General features: G+C 39.8%; 1 pseudogene; it reads left to right on the forward strand.

The window, feature by feature from the left end:
- The first annotated feature begins 13,638 nt into the window (after positions 1-13,638).
- LOC121553853 overlaps positions 13,639-24,098 on the forward strand; it is an 87,138-nt pseudogene continuing 76,678 nt past the window's right edge.

Consider the following 24,098-nt stretch of genomic DNA (forward strand, 5'->3'; position numbering starts at 1 on the left):
GTTATTCTACTTTGTAATCATCGTGACTGTCTCTCCCCGGCACTCAGGAATGAACTGGAATGAAAAAAGATCTTATTGTAATTTCACCCGAAACTCTATTACAGGTGGAGCTGCAATGCAGCGCACATCCGAAGGGGGTTTCTGCTGAGTGGGTGTGGACTTTTGTCAGTCTTCAGCCACAAATAATTAGGTAATCACGGGCACATGGTAGCTATTCTTAGGCTCACGTGAACTTGCACACACAATCGCAAATATAGCCTGTCAATAAAGCCATAAACAGTGATGCATTTTCAAAACACATGATAGGCTACAGAAATAAACTGTTTTTTACACCTGCATTTTGAGCTGAAAGTCATTCATGTTAGCAGCCAATATCAACTAGGGATATATCATGTCACTTCTCTGGAGTCCAGATCATATGGCTTATTTTTAGCGAAGGTTGCAGGATCGGATGGAAAGCATGTTCTGTCTGCACCGTGCCATCACTTTGAAGGACAGCATGCTTGCAGAGTGCTCGTTGCCAGCCATTTAGCCCTGTTCTTCATCACTAATTTCATAATAAATTTGCCAGAATATGTTAAATCTTCATCTCATAATATTGAAAGCAGTGCGATGTTACAGCTGTTTATCTTTAGACATACACTGACTATACAAAACATTAGGAACACCTGATTTTTCCATGATCCCTTATTGATGTCACTTGTTAAATCCACTTCAATCAGTGTAGATGAAAGGGAGGAGACATTTTAAAGAAGGATTGTTAAGCCTTGATACAATTGAGACATGTGTATGTGTGTCATTCAGAGGGTGAATGGGCAAAACAAAAAATATAAGTGCCTTTGAACAGGGTATGGTACAGTAGTAGCAGCAAGATGCACCGGTTTGTGTCAAGAACTGCAACGCTTTCCAAGGGGTATCAAGAATGGTCCAGTAGGCACCCAAAGTAGGCATATCTGAAATATATAAATGATCAAATCAAAATGCCAGGTAGCCTGTTGTGGCAAAGATTAATCAGTAGTAGATCGCTAAACTGTATTTTATATGGATGATAAACGTCTACTCTGTTTTTATCAGTGAAAAATTGAAGAGATTATGAAAGTTATTTCTGGTTACTAATCTGAATGTGCACGCCCACCTTTGCGCGCCAATGCTGATGACTGGTCATTGGTCAACAATCACAACCTTTTGGTTCTGAAGCATAGATGGTGTCGTGTATGAAGATTATGACTAGTCTTGAGGGACAAAGAAAAACTGTTTATCTTAGTTTGAATGTAGCAGTTGGAGGGTGACGCCCCAGGGGAGACCGGTGATTGGACGAAAAAGGGAGCAACCCATTTATTGCCATTGTTTATAAGTATGGGTTAGACAAAGGAGAAGTCAGAAGCATTCAGATTAATTTGGGACGGGGCTTCTCCAGACACCGCGGGTCTGTAACTTATGCTGTAACCTTGTGATATTAATAAAAGCCTCTAATCATGGTGCAGCCTAAGCGGACTCTTTGTTGACAGCAATAATTGCCAGCATTCACCCGATACGACAAATGGCGCCCAACGTGGGGCTGGTCTGCATCTCTCCTTTGCTCATTCGTAGCCGCCAAGCTAACTTCGGTCTGAAGTCATGGCCAGACAAGGGTGAGTGTTCCTCACAGCTAAGTTGTTAGTTTGAATACTGCTTGTGTACACTGGAGGGGTGTACCATACGACCGAAATGTGCCTCATGTGGCGTTATTGCGGTCGACTAGGAGTCTGTAATAATATTCTAAAATGTTATTCCATTGGTAAACGGCAGATAATTGGAATTTTAGAGCATAAAACGGTAGGAATTAAGTATTGAAGGTGTACAATTAAGGCAGATATGGGCATACATTAGAGCACTGTACCGCTTAAGACCCCAGTGGGGACATTTCAGAAATGGGCCGACAAATCCGCTGGCACGATAGAATGTGCAAGTCGGTGTGTTTTTTAAAGAAAAACTCGGGTTGATGGAATTTATCTGATTTGTGATTATTGCTCGACTTTCGTCCGACGGGGGGTCTGTTGGGTCTGATTTCTCGGTGAATTGTCATTAAGTCCACGGTAGCACAAAACGGTAGGGAAATAGACAAAAAAGAAAATGGGCAGTGCAGGAGGCTTATTTGTGTGTGGTAGGCCGCAGTTAGCTAAAGGCTAATGTTAATGCTAATGCTAAATGTTGGTTCAGGCCACATTGTACATAAAGGCTAATGCTAATTGTGTTGTGTGCTACATGCTAACGGCTGTCCTTAGAGGTCCTATTGCGATAGGATAACCCTCTTAAATGTGTTTGTGTGTGTGTGTGAGCTCTGTTAAGTGTTATTGTCTGACTATAAGTGTAAAATAGAGAACTGAGGTAGAACGCTGGCGTTCTAGTGTGTGGCAATCGTATGGTTAAATGGATTTGCGCATGCGCTTGATTTTACGGCGCTAAAACTACAACATGAGGAGATTGGTTAAACTACAACACGGGATTGTGGGTAACGTGTCATATTTCTGTGGGGTTACACTGCTGGGGGAGAAATAGCCACAGACAAGAGATATTTGGACACGAATCTTCTAAATCGTTAAAGTGACTGTTGTTCGAACATGAAACTATTTGTTGAGATGTAGTGAATTTATAAATTAGATATATGGTGACGGATTATAATACATTGAATTAGAAGATGATTAAAATAAATTAAAATTAAAATAAAAATGTTTTTGAGCAATCTATTTAATCCTGAGTTAAGTCTTAAAGCGAATGTGAGTGGGGGAATATTGAATATGGTTGAAGTAACTCAGTATTGCATTAACTACTAAAATATTTTCCTGTGTCTCTGTTCTTTTGTCATATGAGAGGCGCAATAGGACGATACGACAGCAGAGAGGGAGAGAAAGAGAAGGGGTGCTGACGTACACGTCACGTGACGCGACAGAGGATCGAGTCAAGGGTTTGAGACTGGTCTGGTTACAAAATCTTCCCCTACAGGATATCTGATGTTATGACAATTTCACATAGGCTTGGCAAATACTATTTCATTAAAAATTGCATTTTGGAGGCTATGTGCATCACTGGGGTTAATTACAGTGGTGTTGGGAATCAAGGACTGACATTATTCTGTAAAATTAAGATAATTAGGTGCTTATAGAGCAAGGGGTTATGGGAATTGTAGTAATGGTAGGGTTACAGGCTTTGTTTATGGGTATTGTAGTCTGAAGTTGACTACTTGCATTTGATGGGTTGTGGTAAGATAGCCACCACTAATTGATAAATTGGTGACATAGGATGTAGAAATAAAACATTTGTTTTAATTATTCATAATTTTTAATTGAGTTTTTAATTGATTTTTTATTTTAATTAGAAATGGTTTTTGAATAAAAAATTTAATTCAATTTTTTCATATTCATATTTTTATTGATTTAATTAAAAAAAAGAAAAAAAAAAAAAGAATTACATTTACATTACATTTACATTTACGTCATTTAGCAGACGCTCTTATCCGGAGCGACTTACATTATATATATTTTTTTCATACCCCCTGTGGGAATCAAACCCACAACCCTGGCGTTGCAAACACCATGCTCTATCAACTGAGCTACATCCCTGCCGGCCATTCCCTCCCCTACCCTGGACAACGCTGGGCCAATTGCGCGCCGCCCCATGGGTCTCCCGGTCACGGCCGGCTACGACAGAGCCTGGATTCGAACCAGGATCTCTAGTGGCACAGCTAGCACTGCGATGCAGTGCCTTAGACCACTGCGCCACTCAGGGAGTTAAAAATCACGATAAAGGAATATAAAAGGGTTGTTACAATGGGGAAAAACGACATCAAGGCTATGAAAGTCATTACATCGGTTGATATAGTACAAAATGGTAATCCTTTAGTTAAGAGTATTGCTAGGTTATCCGGCAAATGAAACAAAAGTTGCCCTTCATTCTCAAACAAAAACTGATAAAAGATTCCAGCGATAAAATAAAGGTATAGAGAAAATGCTAAAGGAAGAAAAGGCGACAGAAAAACTAATGGCAGAAGTTAGTACACCTTTCTCACATACGGATTCAGCAAAAAGACACCCACCTTACGAGAAGGAAGTAGAGCTTAGGGATGTTTATCCTCAGCTTCCAGGGATCATCCAGGAGGGTGATTGTTGCATCAGAGATGAAGATGAATAATAGATAGAGGACAAGCAGAAACGACCAGAAAGATGAATCCAAAACTCTGAGAAAATAATCCCAAGAATTGGAGGAGAAGAATACATTGAGGCCAAGATGCTGAAGAAAAGTAAGAAGATGATGGAAGATGATATTTCGAGGACAGAACTTAGAATATAAGCTTTTGAAGAATCCTGATATGTCAACAGCAAGAAAGAACAGGATCAAGAAACTCTCAGAAAACTCAATCATACAACTGGTGGAGAAGAGAAGCTTTGGTTATGAAGAATCAGAGTGAACCAAATCAACAATCACTGTTACAGCTTCAACTGAACAATATCAAATGCAATTGTACCAGCCAAGGGGGGTACCAGGTGTTTCATATCCACAGCCAGTTTCTGGACAGACACAGAATTGGAGAGGAAGAGGACGAGAAGGCTTAGAAGGAGGAGGAAGATTTCAGCTACACTTCCAGCAATCTCCAGAAGACGGTTATAATTGTGGACAGATTGGTCACTTTACCTGTGACTGCAACAAGTCAGGAGGAAACAACAGAGAACATTTTTAAGGAAGATACAGGGGCCAGTCAAGATCACCTGTTCTCCAGGTGAACCCTAAGGATTCTATAGTGCCTAGAAGATACGAAGGGGGGTGTCAGCTGATAGCACCGATTAGAGAAGAAGAGAACATATCTAACAATTGAAGTAAAACCAGAGGACTATGAGAAGTGATAGTGAATAGTGTAAAAGCTTTTATCTGTGTTCAGCCTAAAGAGGTTAAACATCTCACTATGTAAAATTAACTAATTAGGATAGGGATTTGAGGTAGTAAAACAGCTAATTACTCTTAAGGAACCAATTGAGCTCTGCTATAGAACTCAAAGAGAAATTAAAATAGACATACTAATATTAGAACATATACCTATTGCATTATTGGGAAGAGATGCATTGTGTAAATTGAACTGTACAATAAGATGTACACTAGACGGCTGTCTGGTAGAAGATTTTAAAAAAGTAGGGTTTTTGGGAATCATATTTGCTTAAAAAGATAATATCATAGGAAGGATGATAATCTATTAGACTGCCTATTAGACAATCTGTCTGAACAATAAAGTTAAAAGGGGTGACTGTTATTCTGGGTTACATTCTTACACCAAGGGATTTCAGGCTAGGCTAAAGGGTGTTTAGTCGTTTGCCAAGTCTGTGTGTAAAGAAGTCAGAAGCAGGTGGGGACTTTCCCGATCACATATTCTAAAATTTGGTGGTAAAGGGATTTTGTGAATAAATCAGTGGAAAAGGTTTTTAAAGGTTAGGAGAAAAGATTAGATTAAAAAGTTAGGAGAACTAGGTTGAAGGAACTCTAAGACAGTAAGCTAAGTTTCAAAGTTAGTAGTAAGAGAGAGAGAGAACAGTGGTGAAGGACATTTTAGAGTTTAGTGGGAAGATATGGTAGGAATTTAGATCTGTTAGGAGCAGATGCATTGAGAAAGTATGTGTTGCTGAATAATAAGAGAAGATTGAGGGTGATTGAGTATCTATATTTACAGTTCCAGCAGGGAGATCAAGGTAATTATAGGTGTATTTTTTATAATCAAAAGTTTGAAAGTCAGGGATTAGAGGTAGGACTGAGAGTTGGGAAAAAGTGACACTAGTGGTGATAGATGGAAGTACAAGCAAAGACTTCAAAGCTTTGGGGAAAATGGATGAAGTAACTAAGGACATTAACACTTCAGTCTATTAAAACAACAGTGAGAAGCAATTTAACTCTTTCAACATTGATAGTTATTAAAGCCATAAATATATCGCATTTGATTATAAGGGAGCCAATGGCTCCAGCACCAATTTTAGAGGAAAAATACTTATTAGGGTTAGGATGGGGACGTTCCTCCCACATGGAGAGATAATTATGGAGAAGAAGTATTGTTATCAGGACCAGAAGTAGAAGCAAGCTGTTGCACCTAATCAAAGGAGGTATAGTTTGTACAACGATATGAAGTGGAAGAGGGTTATGAGTGACTGTTCACTTATTTTGCGTAATGATAAGAGAAGATTAGGGAGAATATGTGTACTTATCTAGTGCAAGCATTAAAATTTGTTCCGGTTAAGAGTTATTGGTTAAAAGACTATGTAATTCGTAAAGTGACGCTTATAATGGAAAATGTGAAATCTGTTGAAGCTTCCGCAGTCACCGAGGGAGTTCAGGAGGAGTAGATTACAGTAGTCACTCCAACAGTAAATAATGCACATAGGATATCGGTAGCTTTCCCACTAGAAATAATTAAGGTTGATACATCAACTAAATCAACTACTTTAATGGTAACTTTGGAAGGGATTAATGATACGATGGCAATAGCAAATGTAGGAAGTATGACACCGACAACAACTTTTCTGAAATTAAAGGGGGTAGCAAGAAGGACTCAGGGATTTATGTTACGGATGGAGAGTGCTGTCAATGATAGTACGAATAGGGTTAAAATAGGAGAGCAGATAGTAGTAGAGAGAATATAGATTCATCTGAAATAGTGAAGGATACTATCATGGAGGTACAGGATGAGGTCTTTGATTTTAATGACAGACAAGGAGAGGTATCTGATCAGTACCGCTCGTTAGGGAAGAGAGAAAATAAATGCATGTAGTTTGATTCTTCTGTTGTGAAAATTAGAGATGGGAAGGTAGGAATCTTTGGTTCCAGCGGTTAATTCATTCTGTAATATCAGTGAGGAATCTTGAGGGTCCATGTCTGTTGAGAATTCCAGCACCAGAGACATGGGGTTCCATTTTAGAGACGGTCGCTCGACCTCTATCAAGTATGTGTCAATTTTATGCTTTGTCATGACTGTGGTATCAGCAACAATCAGTAACCGATAAAATAATGTCGTTGTCAAAACATTTGTTTAAGCCTAGGGTTAGGTGTTATTGGGTTAAGTGAATTAACTTGGGTGCATTTGTTAGATGGGAAGGAAACTCAGGTAACAGCAAACCCTGAAGCATTGGAGGTGAAACCATTGAGGGCTAAAAGTTGTGTTTGTTCTAATAAAACATATGATGTAAAGGGTATGTTTATGGGAATATCAGATTGTGATGATTATATGATAACTTTGGGTAAGCATGACCTTAAGGGTAGTAATGAGAAATATGTTACTTTTTATGTTCCAGTTAGTAAGAAGAGCAGGACTTTGATTGTTAAAAGATTAGCTTTTGCCTGACAATGTAACTATTGGGAATTTTAGAGATATTTGGTGGGTTTGTGGTGATAAAGCATATATATTCTTACCCTATGGATAGACAGGATGTTGTTACATGTCAACGTTGAAGCTTCCATATGAGGTTTCTACCATTATAAGAGGGGTAGCACCGGACACAGCTAAATCTAGGGTTAAAAGGGTGAAAAGAGACATGTTATAGTCTTCAAGTCTATCATTGAAGGATGAATCTAAGGGAGAAGGGGGGACTTTTTCCATGGTATGGTGTAACATTTGGGAAGATCCTATTGATAATGTTAGTTATACTTTGAGTCCAGATAGTTCAGATATTATCACTAGGGTTATATATGCATTGAAGAATATAAGGGATGCATTTGGTAGATCTGAAGGAGCGGAAGTCAGCGAAGACTTGGTTGCAAGATCAGGTAGGCCCAGTAGGGGCAGTGATGGTTCAGATTTTAGTTGCAGCTTTGATAGCACTGTGTGTGATGTTTGTAATTGGTTACTGACCTTTGAGAAAGCTATGATATTGAGATAGGTTGGAGAGTGATGCCTGGAGACAACACTCAGATGCCGGTGTTGACTGTTCCTGATCTGGATGAAGATGGACAAGTGGAACTGAATGGATAAATATCATTTTTGATAATTTGATAATTTTTCAATTTTTTTTTCAATATTGGGGTGATTTTAGTATGATTTTATGAATCAAAGGGGGGAAATGGTTAATGTGATTCATACATCATTTATATATCATTCTTATATTCTTAGTTGATATTGATGTTTAATTTGAAAGTGTTTGTTTTGCAAAAGATACTGTTTGGTCTTTTCTTTTCTTCCAGAAGCATTTGGGGGAACATGTGGAGATTGAAATACTCAAACAAGGACAATATGAAGGGACAATATGAAAGGACAATGACTGGAGGAGATGAAACAAGAAAGGTGTGGAGAGATTCCGATTCCATCATCAACAATCCATTGGAAGTCGAGACTACGGGGAGATGAAGTGTAGTGGACTACATTCCAGTGTCTGCAATTTACATTTACATTTTAGTCATTTAGCAGACGCTCTTATCCAGAGCGACTTACAGTTAGTGAATACATCTTTTTTTTATACTGGCCCCCTGTGGGAATCAAACCCACAACCCTGGCGTTGCAAACGCCATGCTCTATCAACTGAGCTACATCCCTGCCGGCCATTCCCTCCCCTACCCTGGACGACGCTGGGCCAATTGTGCGCCGCCCATGAGTCTCCCGGTCGCGGCCGGCTGCGACAGAGCCTGGATTCGAACCAGGATCTCTAGTGGCACAGTTAACACTGCGATGCAGTGCCTTAGACCACTGCGCCACTCAGGAGACGCTGCAATGAAATATAGACATGTGTAATACATAATTTGTGTCATACTCTTACGTATTAATTTTTGTAGAATGATATTTGATGTTATTGAATACATGTGAGGATCTTAGATGTTTTTGTTTATTTCGTTGATGCTTAGGGACAGGGAGTCTAGGCAGGGAGAGGTCCACTGTAGGGTCCAATGGGTTGACCAGCCTTAGAGTGGATATTTTGTGGATAGTATTTTGTTTGCAGGGGCTTACATGTGTATTTAATTGCATCATAGTTTCAAATGCATTTACATGGTTTATGAGTTTATCTGGAGTATCTAGGTGGTTGCCTGGGGCAGAGGAACCGTGAGAGAATTTTACTGTCTTGATTGATGGATGGATATCTGGAAAGATGGCTGCCGGACAGTTTTTCGCTCTTACACTCCATAAAGATTTGTTCATATTTCATAGTAATGTATTCACACTTCATAAACAGTTATTCATATTTCATAGAAAGGTATTTACACTCTAGAGAAGAATGTTTTTGGTTTAATGTTAAAGATACTCAATAAGATAAATTGTCACTTGTCATAATCCTATTCTGTTTGTTTTCGAGACTGTTTAGTCTCGAAGGGGGGATATGTCGTGTATGAAGATTATGACTAGTCTTGAGGGACAAAGAAAAACTGTTTATCTTAGTTTGAATGTAGCAGTTGGAGGGTGACGCCCCAGGGGAGACCGGTGATTGGACGAAAAAGGGAGCAACCCATTTATTGCCATTGTTTATAAGTATGGGTTAGACAAAGGAGAAGTCAGAAGCATTCAGATTAATTTGGGACGGGGCTTCTCCAGACACCGCGGGTCTGTAACTTATGCTGTAACCTTGTGATATTAATAAAAGCCTCTAATCATGGTGCAGCCTAAGCGGACTCTTTGTTGACAGCAATAATTGCCAGCATTCACCCGATACGACAATGGGAATTCAAAGATGACTTACAGGCAGTGGGTTCAGAACAGCATAGACAATAAAAGTTTAAAAGAAACACTGGGGAGGAAATTATACCACCGAAAAGGGCACTTTTGAGACTGGAAGGGCAAATGGGCAGGTGTTCTGCACAGGTAGAGCCTTATTTGTGCCAATGCTGTGTTGTCTTGGCTGTGTGCTTAGGGTCATTGTCCTGTTAGAAGGTGAACCTTCGCCTCAGTCTGAGGTCCTGAGCGCTCTGGAGCAGGTTTTCATCAAGGATCTCTCAGTACTTTGCGCCGTTCATCTTTCCCTCATTCCTGACTAGTCTCCCAGTCCCTGCCACTGAAAAACATCCCCACAGCATGATGCTGCAACCACCAACCTTCACTGTAGGAATGGTGCAATGTTTCTCCCAGATGTGATTATTGGCATTCAGGCAAAAGAGTTCCATCTTGATTTCATCAGACCAGAGAATCTTGTTTCTCATGGTCTGATAGTCCTTTAGGTGCCTTTTGGCAAACTCCAAGCAGGCTGTCATGTGCCTTTTACTGAGGAGTGGCTTCCATCTGGCCACTCTACCATAAAGGCCTGATTGGTGGAGTGGTGCAGAGATGGTTGTATTTCTGGAAGGTTCCCCCATCTCCACAGAGGAACTCTGGAGCTCTGTCAGAGTCACCTCCATGACCAAGGCCCTTCTCCCCTGATTGCTCAGTTAGGCTGGGCGGTTCCAAACTTCTTCCATTTAAGAATTGTTTTATTTATTTTATTTATTTCACCTTTATTTAACCAGGTAAGCCAGTTGAGAACAAGTTCTCATTTACAACTGCGACCTGGCCAAGATAAAGCAAAGCAGTGCGATAAAAACAACAACACAGAGTTACATATGGGATAAAAAAAACATAAGGTCATAAAATACAACAGAAAATATATATACAGTGTGTGCAAATGTAGCAAGTTATGGAGGTAAGGCAATAAATAGGCTATAGTGCAAAATAATTACAATTAGTATTAACACTGGAATGATAGATGTGCAAGAGATTATGTGCAAATAGAGATACTGGGGTGCAAAAGAGCAAAATAAATAACAATATAGGGATGAGGTAGTTGGGTGGGCTAATTTCAGATGGGCTGTGTACATGTGCAGTGATCGGTAAGGTGCTCTGACAACTGATGCTTAAAGTTAGTGAGGGAGATAAGAGTCTCCAGCTTCAGAGATTTTTGCAATTCGTTCCAGTCATTGGCAGCAGAGAACTGGAAGGAATGGCGGCCAAAGGAGGTGTTGGCTTTGGGAATGACCAGTGAGATATACCTGCTGGAGCGCAGACTACGGGTGGGTGCTGCTATGGTGACCAATGAGCTAAGATAAGGCGGGGATTTGCCTAGCAGTGATTTATAGATGGCCTGGAGCCAGTGGGTTTGACGACGAACATGTAGTGAGGACCAGCCAACAAGAACGTACAGGTCACAGTGGTGGGTAGTGTATGGGGCTTTGGAGACAAAACGGATGGCACTGTGATAGACTACATCCAATTTGCTGAGTAGAGTGTTGGAGGCTATTTTGTAAATGACATCGCCAAAGTCAAGGATCGGTAGGATAGTCAGTTTTACGAGGGCATGTTTGGCAGCATTTGTGAAGGAGGCTTTGTTGCGAAATAGGAAGCCGATTCTAGATTTAACTTTGGATTGGAGATTCTTAATGTGAGTCTGGAAGGAGAGTTTACAGTCTAACCAGACACCTAGGTATTTGTAGTTGTCCACATACTCTAGGTCAGACCCGTCGAGAGTGGTGATTCTAGTCGGGTGGGCGGGTGCCAGCAGCGTTCGATTGAAGAGCAAGCATTTAGTTTTACTAGTGTTTAAGAGCAGTTGGAGGCTACTGAAGGAGTGTTGTATGGCATTGAAGCTCGTTTGGAGGTTTGTTAACACAGTGTCCAATGAAGGGCCAGATGTATACAAAATGGTGTCGTCTGCGTAGAGGTGGATCTGAGAGTCACCAGCAGCAAGAGCGACATCATTGATATACACAGAGAAAAGAGTCGGCCCAAGAATTGAACCCTGTGGCACCCCCATAGAGACTGCCATAGGTCCAGACAACAGGCCCTCCGATTTCACTCTATCTCAGAACTCTATCTGAGAAGTAGTTGGTGAACCAGGCGAGGCAGTCATTTGAGAAACCAAGGCTATTTAGTCTGCCAATAAGAATGCGGTGGTTGACAGAGTCGAAAGCCTTGGCCAGGTCGATGAAGAAGGCTGTACAGTACTGTCTATTATCGATCGTGGTTATAATATCGTTTAGGACCTTGAGCGTGGCTGAAGTGCACCCATGACCAGCTCGGAAACCGGACTGCATAGCGGAGAAGGTACGGTGGGATTCAAAATGGTTGGTGATCTGTTTGTTAACTTGGCCACTGTGTTCTTGGGGACCTTCAATGCTGCAGACATTTCTTGATACCCTTCCCCAGATATGTGCCTCGACACAATCCTGTCTCGGAGCTCTACGGACAATTCCTTCGACCTCATGGCTTGGTTTTTGCTCTGACATGCACTGTCAACTGTGGGACCTTATATAGACAGGTGTGTGCCTTTCCAAATCATGTCCAATCAATTACATTTACCACAGGTGGACTCCAATCAAGTTGTAGAAACATCTCAAGGAAAATCAATTGAAACAGGATGCACCTGAGCTCAATTTCGAGTCTCATAGCAAAGGGTCTGAATACTTATGTAAATAAGGTATTTCTGTTTTATTTTATTTTATAAATTTGCAAACATTTCTAAAACCTGTTTTTGCTTTGTCATTACGGGGTATTGTGTGTAGATTGATGAGGATATATATATTTTTAATCCATTTTACAATTAGGCTGTAACATAACAAAATGTGGAAAAAGGGAAGGGGTCTGAATGCTTTCTGAATGCATTGGCCATATACCACACCCCCTCAAGCCTCATTGTTTAATTATAACACAGGTGGCTTCTGAACTTTTTTAAGGGTCATGCTAAGTTCCCTCACTAACAAACCTTCTGTGGATACACTTTTCTGTGTCGGTAATGTAGTATCTGAGGAATTATGACTTTGCTAACGTTTTCAAATGGAACCTGAGAGGAGGTTTATTCAGCTTAGAGGGAGCATCTGGGGAGCAGTTTTAGAGGGGCACCCTAAAGCAGAGGAAGTCTGTTAGGTGTCCTCCTGGGATTGGTCTGTAGGGGAACACCCATATCAGATTACATAGGATATATACCACAGTTGGGACAAAGGACGACAGAATAATCAGATTTGAGATGGGGCGATTATTCTCCAGGTATCTGCAGGTATCTGTAAATCGACGCTGTAACCCTTTGTTATGAATAAACCTTTATGATGAAAATACAGCGTCAGCGGTTCTCCTTGGTCACACAGCATAATTAGCAACGTTTAGTCGACACAACAAAATGGCGACGAGGTATTCGGACGAATTGCGTTTTTTCTCAGCGTTCCATTCATGGGCACCGAGCTGACTCTGGCTCCAGAGTCCGGCAGATAAGGGTGAGTTTTCTCTCCACTTTGGGCTCTGGTTAGTTCGTGTGTCTGTGTGTGTCGGTGTTGAATGAATGCACCGTTAAAGAACTTGCGTGTGCGCTTTGCTGATATGCTGTGGGATAGGAGTCCATTCTAAATTTGTTTGCGCTGGTAAACAACGCAAACATGGGGGAGTGTATATAACTATTGAAGAATGAAGATAAGGCCAGGAACTAAGATAAATGTGTACAAATTAGGACATTGCGAATCTATGGAAAAGCCCTCTTAAATGAGGTGATCACTAGGATGGGCCAGAAATCCTAAAAACACGTTAGGTGAAGTTAGGTAAGTCCATGGGGCTTGAGGCTGTGGTATATATATTCGGTTGTAAGTTACCTCTCAGCATGTGGTTGACGAATCATATGTTTGATGTGACCGCTCAATGAATTTCCGCGGGACCTCGTGGTAGCAAAAATGTAGAGAACAAAGGAATTATACGGCGCAATGGAGGTAAAATGCTACATGCTACATGCTACATGATACCTTAGGGGTCCATAGGTATGGATTGAGCCTCTTAAAACTGTGTAGAATAGTGTAGGATTTGTGTCCTATGGTTTGTGAGCTCTGTTAAGTGTTATTATTTGTCTATGAGGGGTAAAAGAGAGGAAGTACAGCGGGACTGTTAACTTTCTGTTGTCTGACTTGGAGAGAGCTGGGAGAGAGCTCCATCCACTGTGAAATCGTATTGGTGTTTGAACTACGCATGCGCGTGATTTTATGAGTTTAGAGTTACGTAGGGGTAAATATGCCACTCCTCTGCCTACACTCCTCTGCGGGGAGACGCAGACGAACAAAGAGAGAGAAGAGTTAGAGACTAATAGTGTATTCTGGTTGTTAAATCGGCTGTTGTTTGAAGAGTAAACTGTTTTCTTGAGACCTATCGAATTGATAAACTAGAGATATGTCGACGGATTAAAAATAAAATCAAATAATTAAATAAATAAAATAAAATGTTATTGAGCTATTTATAATATTCCTGAGTTAAGTTGTTTGCTTATTTCTTAGCACAAATGTGAACGGAGGAGTATTGATATGTTGTAATAGCTTAGTGAGTGCATAAACTACTAAATTCTTGTCTGTTTCTTTGTTATTCTGTCATATGAGAGACGATAAGAGGAAGGAGGAGAGAGAGAGAGAGCGGAAGTGCTGACGTGTACATCACGCGACAGAGTCTGCTGCAACAGGATCAAGTCAAACTAAGGCCAGTGCTGTCCTATTTACAAAACCTACCTTCCCATACAGTATATTTTGTGTGCCTAGCATATTTGATGTTATGACAATTTGTCAAGGACTTGGCAAAAGACTGATCAATTGATGAAAATAAGAATTGCATATTGGAGTTTTTGTGCATGAGTGGGGGATCGAGTACTGACATTATTCTGTAAAATTAAGGTAATTGGGTGCTTATTAAGCAATTTGTTTGTGAGTACTGTAGTGTTGCAGGATTAGAGGTCCTTATTTTTTGGATTGCTCTGAAGTTGACTACTTTCATTTAATATCCTGATTGGAGGTGGTAAGATTGCCACTAATCAATAAATTGATTTAAAAAAAAATTTGGGGGATTATTCATAAATTGATTAATTGATTGTTTAATAAAAAATATAAAATTAGTATAATAATTAATAATTAAAGGGAGGAAACTATATGCTAGATAGTCTAAAATAATAAAATAATTTACAATAAAGGAATATAAAATAGTTGTTACAATGGGGAAAAAGGACATCAGAACTATGAAAGTAATTACACCTGTTGATATAGTTGAAAATAGTAAACCTTGCAATACCATTAACTAAAGGTTATCTGGAAAAGGGAATAAAAGTTGGCATGACATTGAACAACCATAGCTAGTGGAAGGGGATTTTAACCCTGACGTCATCAACATGATGAAAGTGATTGAATAACAGAGAGAGGAGAAGCAGAAACGACCATAAAGATGAATCCAAAACTCCAAAAGTAGGAAGAAAATGAGATGTCTGGAAACTAAGAGTGTAGTGAGGTTAAGGAAGATGGAACTTGAAGAAGAAGAAGATGATGATGATGATCAGAGTGATTGAGAAGAGATCATGGGTGGATATGACTCTGTGATTAGAAGTTGGCAAGAGGAAAGAAGAAGGATACTAGAGATTTGATCTCTGATGGAAGTTGAAGGAAGAAGGATACAAGATATTCCAGTTCTGATGAAAGCGAAGATGAAGACAGCGATGAAGATTTGGAGATTAAAGGTGCTTCATATTCAAGAGGATTTTATTCTACAATGATTAGCAAAGAAGAAATAGAAAGAGATATAGACTGATGCGTATTATGCCTGGATAAGGGGAATAATTTAGAAGAGACAAAGATAATTGGAACAACAACCCAAGAAGCTGAAGATACAGAAGAGAGGAAAAACTGCTGAGAAAAGGATCCCAAGAATTGGAGAAGAATAATACATTGAGGAAAGGAAAGAGAGCACAAGTAAGAAGATGATGGAAGATGATATTTCGAGGACAGAACTTAGAATATAAGCCTTTGAAGAATACCGATATGTCAACAACAAGAAAGAACAGGACCAAGAAACTCTCAGAAAACTTGATGAAATACAACTGGGGGAGAAGAAGAAGGAGAAGAAAAGCTTTGGTTATGAAGAATCAGTGTGCACCAAATCAACAATCACTGCTACAGCTTCAACTGAACAAGGTCAAATGCAATTGTACCAGCCACAACTAGTGGTACAAGTTGTTTCATATCCATAGATAGTGTCTGGACTGTGAAAGAATTGGAGAGGAAGAGGACGAGAAGGTTTAGAAAAAGGAAGAGGAGGAAGATTTAAGCCATACTTTCAGCAATCTTAAGAAGCGTGTTATGATTGTGGACAGGTTGGTGACTTTGCTGTGAGTGCAATGGGCCAGAAGGAAACACAAGAGGGAATTTCAGAGGAAGATACAGGAGCAAGTGAAGATCATCTGGAGGACAGGTGAATCCTTATAGGGACAAGGAGCAAGGATTCTAGGGGTGCCCAGAAGATCGGAAAGGGGGGTGTCAGCTGGTAGCACCAATTAGGGAAAAAGATCCAACAATTGAAGTGAAAACAAAGGACTATGGGAAGTGAAGGCGGATAGCGGAGCTGCTTTTATCTGTGTTCAGCCTGAAGAGGTTACACATCTCACTATGTAAAATTAACTAATTAGGATAGGGATTTGAGGGAGTAAAACAGTTGATTACTCTTAAGGAACCAATTGAGCTCTGCTATAAAAATCAGAAAAAATTACAATACCCATATTGGTATCAGAACATACACCTATTGCATTGTTGGGAAGAGATGCATTGTGTAAGTTGAACTGTACAATAAGATGTACACCAGACGGCTGTCTGGTAGAAGTGCCAAAGGAAAAGGTTTACCAATGGTTGATGATGACAGAGATGGATTTGTCTTTAGTATTCTGGATAGGAAATCTCAGTGAAGATTTTGAGGAGGAAGACCTCCTTGGAAGAATGAGTATCATTTGAAAGATGAAGCAATTCAAGGGATTGAACCAGAAATTGAAGGACTTTCAAAAGCAGGTGTTTTGAAGACAATAGAAAAAATCGTTAGAGTAGGAATCAATTGTTGTTTTGGGGAGAAACCATGAGGGGTTGATAGTAGCGCCTCTGGACCTATTAGGTCTGATGATTTAGGAAGCTAGGGGTTAGCTAATGTTGAAAGAAGGCTAAGGTTAGGAGAAGATTATAAAGGAGTAGGGTTTTTGGGAACCATATTTGATTGAAAAGGTTGATTATATCATAGGAAGGAGGACAATCTGTCTTAAAAATAATGTTAAAAGGGGTGACTGTTATTCTTGGTTACATTCCTACACCAAGAGGTGAATAAGATGTCAAATTAGGCTAAAAGATGCTCAATCGTTTGCCAAGTCTGTGTGTAAAGAAGTCATAAGCAGGTGGGGATTACCCGATCACATGTCCTAAAATTAGCGGGAAAGGATTTTGTGAATAAATCAGTGAAATGGTTTTTCTAAAATTAGAGGGAAAGGAATTTGTGGATAAATCAGTGAAATGGTTTTTAAAAGTTAGAAGAAAAAGTCAGATTAAAAAGTTAAGAAAACTAGGGTTGAAGGAACTCTAGGACAGTCAGCTAAGCTTCAATGTTAGTAGGAAGAGAGAGAGAACAGTGGTGAAGGGAAATTTAGAGTTTAGTGGGAAGATAGATATGGTAGGAGTTTAGATCTGTTAGGAGCAGTTGCATTGAGAAAGTATGCGTTGCTGAATGATAAGAGAAGATTGAGGGTGATTGTAGTATCTATATTTACAATTCCCAGCAGGAAGATCAAGGTGATTATAAATGTATTTTTTATAATCAACAGTTTGAAAGTGAGGGATTAGAGTTGGGACTGAGAGTTAATGTAGTGACACTAGTGGTGATAGATGGAAATACAAGTCAAGAGTTCAAAGCTTTAGGGAAAATGGATGAATTAACAACAATGACATCAACACTTCAGCATATTATAACAACAGTGAGAAGCAATTTAACTCTTTCAACATTGACAGTTATTAAAGCTATAAATATATCACATTTGATTACAAGGGAGCCAATCGCTCCAGCACCAATTTTAGAGGAAAAGACTGTCATTAGGGTTAGGATGGGTGATACAGCTCATCTTCCTTGTAGATGTGAGAGAAGGAATGTGTAGAGGTGAGATTTCTCTCATGTGGAGAGAAGTTTTTGAATGATAATGTGACTATTGGGGATTTTAGAGATGTTTAGGGGTTTGTGTGCTGAGAGAGAATATATTCTTACCTATGGATGGAGAGGATGTTGTTACATGTTGAAGCTTCCATATGAGGTTTTAAAATTAAAAGAGGGGAAGAAAGGGACATAGATAAATCTGATTATGAAAGAGAGAAGTTTCATAGTCTGGAAGCCTATCATTGGAGGATAAGTCTAAGAGAGAAGTGGGGATTTTTTCCATGGTGTGGTGTAAAATTTGAGAAGATAATATAGATAATATTACCTATAATTTGAAGGGTTTTGCAAATGAAACGATAAGAGGGTTTAACCTTCTGTCAAGACTCAAAGGAGTATTGATAGATAGATATCAATTTTGAATATCCGATAATTTTTCAGAGGTTTAAATATTAGTGTGATTTTAGTATTTTGTTATGAATCAAAGGGGGGAAATAGAATGTGATTCATTTTATATATCATTTTTATATTTTTAGTTGATATTGATGTTTTAATTTGAATGTGATGTTTTGCAAAAGATACTGTTTGGTCTTTTCTTTTCTTCCAGAAGCATATGGGGAAATATGTAGAGGGGATTCAAATGCTCAAACAAGGACAATATGAAAGGACAATATGAAGGGACTGGAGGAAGTGGAACAAGGAAGGTGTGGAAATGTTCCGATTCCATCATCGACGATGCATTGGAAGTCGACACTGCTGAGGAGATGAAGTGTAGTGGACTACATTCCAGTGTCTGCAATGATATATAGACATATTTGCATGTGTAATACATAATTTGTGTCATATTCTTTTGGTATTAATTTTTGTAGAATGATATTTGCTGTTATTGGGTACATGTGGGGATCTCAGATGTTTTTGTTTATTTCGTGGATGCTTAGGGATATTGGGTCTAGGCAGGGATAGAGAGAATCCACAAGAGGGTTCGATGGGTCGACCAGCCTGAATGTGGACATTTTTTGATAGTATTTTGTTTGCTGGGGCTTTCATGTGTATTCAAATTGCATCATAGTTTCAAATGCATTGATAAAGATGTATGAATTGATCTGGAGTACTTAGGTGGTTGCCTGGGGCAGAGGGGCCGTGAGAGAATTTTACTGTCTTGATTGATGGATGGATATTTGGAAAGAAAGCTGCCAGACAGGTTTTTCGCTCTCACACTCCATAGAGATTTGTTCATATTTCATAGAAATGTATTTACACTCCATAGAAAAATGTTTTTGGTTTATTGTTAAATATACTCATTAAGAGAAATTGTTACTTGTCATAATCCTATTCTTTTTGTTTTCGAGACTTAATTTGTCTCGAAGGAGGGAATATGTAGTATCTGAGGAATTATGACTTTGCTAACGTTTTCAAATGGAACCTGAGAGGAGGTTTATTCAGCTTAGAGGGAGCATCTGGGGAGCAGTTTTAGAGGGGCACCCTAAAGCAGAGGAAGTCTGTTAGGTGTCCTCCTGGGATTGGTCTGTAGGGGAACACCCATATCAGATTACATAGGATATATACCACAGTTGGGACAAAGGACGACAGAATAATCAGATTTGAGATGGGGCGATTATTCTCCAGGTATCTGCAGGTATCTGTAAATCGACGCTGTAACCCTTTGTTATGAATAAACCTTTATGATGAAAATACAGCGTCAGCGGGTTCTCCTTGGTCACACAGCATAATTAGCAACGTTTACTCGACACAACAGTAACGTGAAGGGAAAAGGGCCCCAGCTGGCTTTCTGGGCCTAATCTCCCGAAGAGAGTCAAATCAGTCCTTAAATCACTAGCGCTGACCCTGAAAATCCTTCCATGGAAAGAGAGGGTTTGTGGGATACTGAACTGACAGACTTAATACCTCAGTCTGACGCTGTGACTATTTTCCCACTGGCTGTCCGGACTTGGCGATTGACCCTATAGTCTGGTTGAAGGTAGAGTATCCAGCACATTTCCCAGGTACAGGGATAACCAAGTCAAATACACACAGGACAGACAACAGATCTGCTGCAAGGGCCTTATCGTTTCCCTATCATGGTGATAGACTGAGGATGTTGCAGTTTGGTTCACCCCAGTTAGGGAATTACGTTGTAGTAAAAGCTAGTCACGAGATCCTAGGTTGTCCAGATGCCCTCGTTAGAGCCACGCTTTGTACACAACCGCCATTCACCTCTGGCTTCCACCGACCCACAATCTTCCTAACCTTATCTCTTATCTCATTATGGATGAGCCCAACTCTCTCGTGGATAAGCTGGGACTTGTTTTGTCCTCATTGCATTCGAGAGGCTAAGCTTAGCATCTGTGTGTCTAGCATGGGAAAACAGGAAGACAGTTATCTCTATCTCTGTTGAGATGAGGCAGTAATGACCCTTAAATCACTGTGACAATATATTTATGTATTTAATGCAAAAATTGTGTTTTTTTCTACTATACAAAAATAAATAGCTAGAATGACAATCGATTGTTTTCCACACAGCAAGATTCTGTTAACATCACCGACTATATTCTCACATGTTGTCTAAAGGAAAAAAGCCAGAGGCTTGACCTTTCTAAGAGCAGATAATAGATTTGAATGATGGTGCTGACATTTATCGTCAAGCTTTTAAAGAATACACCCATCATGAATTGCCCTTATGCATGTTCAGCCTTATTCCTAGGTATTTTGCACGGTTTGACTCACAATCACTACTAATAGTGAAGAGTCTAGCATTCTAGACATGTATATAGAATGAATGGACATAGACATAGAATGAATAGACATTCTATTTCTATGGTTGTAGCTAGATAGATATCCCAATTCACCGGAAATGAGCCTATTTATATCTTCCCTATACAGTGCTCACTCACAGATAGACCGCAATTGATCTGTGTTTATCATGATTAATCTGCTGTGAGGCATCCTCTCCTCCTCTCCTCCCTTTGTTTGTGGTCATCAGATGGCTGAAGCCCCTCAGACAATATGGCAATGACTATCGCACTCATCCTCGTATGACGAGCTCGGTTGCTCGACTCCCAACGACTAGCTGAACATCAGCAGATAAAATGCAGAGGTTATCCTTCCAACCTGTATTGATATAAACTTTGTTACCCACCTCACACCTCTTGGTTCCCGGGAGACGCATTGGTGATCAATTGCCAAGTGGATGTGGAGTGAAATCTTAATTACCTGGCGATGGTATGTTTGGTGATGTGAAAGTTATTGACGATGATGTGGGCTGTTACGTAAGCTCCCCTAGTGGAACTTAGTGCCTGTTAAAACTGATTCAGGAACAGATGGACATGCCCATATCCATATGATCCACATAAACAATCTCAGAAAGGAAATTAATTCAATCTACTGAGAGATGGGTTATGAGAAGGCTTTTAGTCCAGTTATGCTATTTGTCCAGTACATTTCCCACATTTTGTAAGATAAATAATGTGTGAACAGGGATTATTCTTGAATATTTCACATGGCAAATAATATTTACAGTGCTAGAAATTAAATCAGGTTGGTTAAAGATGAATGATCTTTGGCAATTAATACATTTCCAGACTTCTCCATTCCTTTTATTCTCAACATATACAGTGTATATTATGCCGTCCAATAAAAGCAACGGTGATATAGTGGATATACAGAGTACAGCTATACCCACAGCTACACAACAAGCCCTCAATAGAGATAGATATGTCTTAATATGAAGTGTATCAGAGTAAATATATAGCACGCCTGGTTGAAAAGGTCTCTGCTAAATTATTATTAGAGCTGAGAAATGTACACTGTCTCCCTGTTCAGTGGTGAAGAAACACCGATCCACCCAGACCCTTCAAGGATTTCTAGCATTTGTACTTTCCTCTCTAAATGGTGAGACAGAGAGAACGTGCCTGACAGAAGAATCAAAAATGCAAGGTGAAATGCAATTTCCACTCATAATAAACGCTGTCGCTTCATACAATATTATGGAAAATGATTAGACCTGACCTTAGAAACTATAAATTACATGTGACAAGGCCCTAAGACACTGGGAGAAATAGAGGGGGCCCTTCGCTGTCCCTCGTACCTCAGTGAGGGTAATGAATGGCACAATTAGAAGGTCAGGCCAACATCAAAAAATAGAAGGAAAAAATAAAAGAGAGAAAAACTGTCACAGAATCCACAGTCTGTTTATTGGCTCTTAATGAAAAACAATTGATCTAAATCACCAACAGGGAGGATTCCTAGTTAAAGCTGGGGTAAGAGTGGTGGGGAGGATTCCTAGTTAAAGCTGGGGTAAGAGTGGTGGGGAGGAATCCTAGTTAAAGCTGGGGAAAGAAGGTATTATTTTTGTCAGTGACAAATGCACTGCTGTTTTTTCCAATTCAAATCTGTTGCAGGGAAAGAATCCAAGTCACGCTTTTTGTGTCTGGTTTTAGTCATTTTATTATCATTAAAGCCAGGTGTCAGGTTAATGTCGTATTGCATTAAATCACAAAGAGAATGAATATTTGAGCTACAGTATGTATGTCTTATTAATCCAGATATCTATGGATTACTTTGAGAAAAAAGGCCCTGGTTCTATATAGTCTAAATGCTTTTTAGGGATATGTCTGTGTTTCGAGGGTAATGAACTGTAATGAAAATGTCTGCTTTACTTCCCCCCCCCACAAATAAATCATATTATACCAAGATATAGACAGTACACCAATAATGTCAGATTTTGTTACAATGTAGTATTTCATATTATATATTATACTGGCTTCCAAACAAAGGGCTTCATCTTAATTAAGTTGTATCAACATTGTGTACTTTCACAGTATCTTTGGTATTATAAACTGGGTTGTTCGAGCCCTGAATGCTGATTGGCTGACATCCATGGTATATCAGACCATTTACCACGGGTATGACAAAACATTTCTTGTTACTGCTCTAATTACGTTAGTAACCAGTTCATAATAGCAATAAGGCACCTCCGGGGTTTGTGGTATATGACCAATATACCACGGCTAAGGGCTGTATCCAGGCATTCCGCGTTGCGTTGTGCCTAAGAACAGCCCTTAGCTGTGGTATATTGGCCATATACCACACCCCCTTGTGCCTTAATGCTTAATTATAGTATGAACATGTACTCTAATTTACATAATTGTAATAATATGTACATTACTGTTCCTATTATGATTTTAGTTTGACAGATATTGCTCTGTTATTGCTTTCTTGAGAGGCTCATTTCTAACAAATGTGCGGCAATACATTTACATTTTCATTGAATTCATGACGAAATGAAAGTAGAGACTGTTTTAGTCCTAGTATGGAATTAGGATTCCTCCCACTGTGGTAAGATAGAGCATTCCACAAAGACATGATTCTTAATTCCACAAATATTTGTTCTTTCTTGTCACAGATTTAGATATAGCAACCAAAAAAAGCATTGTCTAGACATGTAGTTACGCATGGTAAATGCAAAGTTATGGAGTTCTCTCTTGCTACACAGCTGTGTTACAGAATGCCATAGCACAACAGGCTATTGATCTACAGTATATTCTAAAAAATGTATTCTTAAAACTTATCCTATTCTTTAAAATGGTAACCTTTTGTTGTAGTTGTGTTGTGGTCCCTCATTGTTGACTTATAGGTCCGCAGGGGTATTCTGAACCACCTCTATCTCATTAAAGTGAATGTATTTGGAGAGGGGTGACTGGAAGCCAAAGTGCACCAAATGTAACGATCCCGGCAGTCTGAGTCGGGTCCTGTCTGTGGACTAGTTTTTCTGCTCGGGATCTCCAGTTTCCCGAGGGTTCTGGAACGCTCCGGGGAGCTCTCTTGATTTCCGCACCTGCATCCCATCAGCAATCTGCACACCTGGTCCTGATCATCACCCTTCTTAGGCTCTGGCCTAACATCCATTCCCTGCCGGATCGTTAGCCATGAACATCACTCGTCCGGAACCTTCATCCAACCTCTGCCTGGTGGTCGGCGGCTGCCGAGCCATGATTGGAACAACCACTGCACCCCCAACAACTAATCAACGCCGCCCGCTCTGTTCCCTGGATTATTCAGCATCACTCTTGAATTTGTAAATAAACACTCACCTTCGTTTCAACTTACCTTGTCCTGGTCTGCTTCTGGGTTCTGGCTTTGTAACTCGTGACAGAACGATCCGGCCAGTAATGAACCCAGCGGACCTGGACTCTGTTCGCCATGCCATTACCCATCAGGAGAAGATGTTGGGCCATCATAGCACGGAGCT

Source organism: Coregonus clupeaformis, unplaced genomic scaffold (assembly GCF_020615455.1).
Source record: "Coregonus clupeaformis isolate EN_2021a unplaced genomic scaffold, ASM2061545v1 scaf0775, whole genome shotgun sequence".
Taxonomy (NCBI): Eukaryota; Metazoa; Chordata; class Actinopteri; order Salmoniformes; family Salmonidae; genus Coregonus; species Coregonus clupeaformis.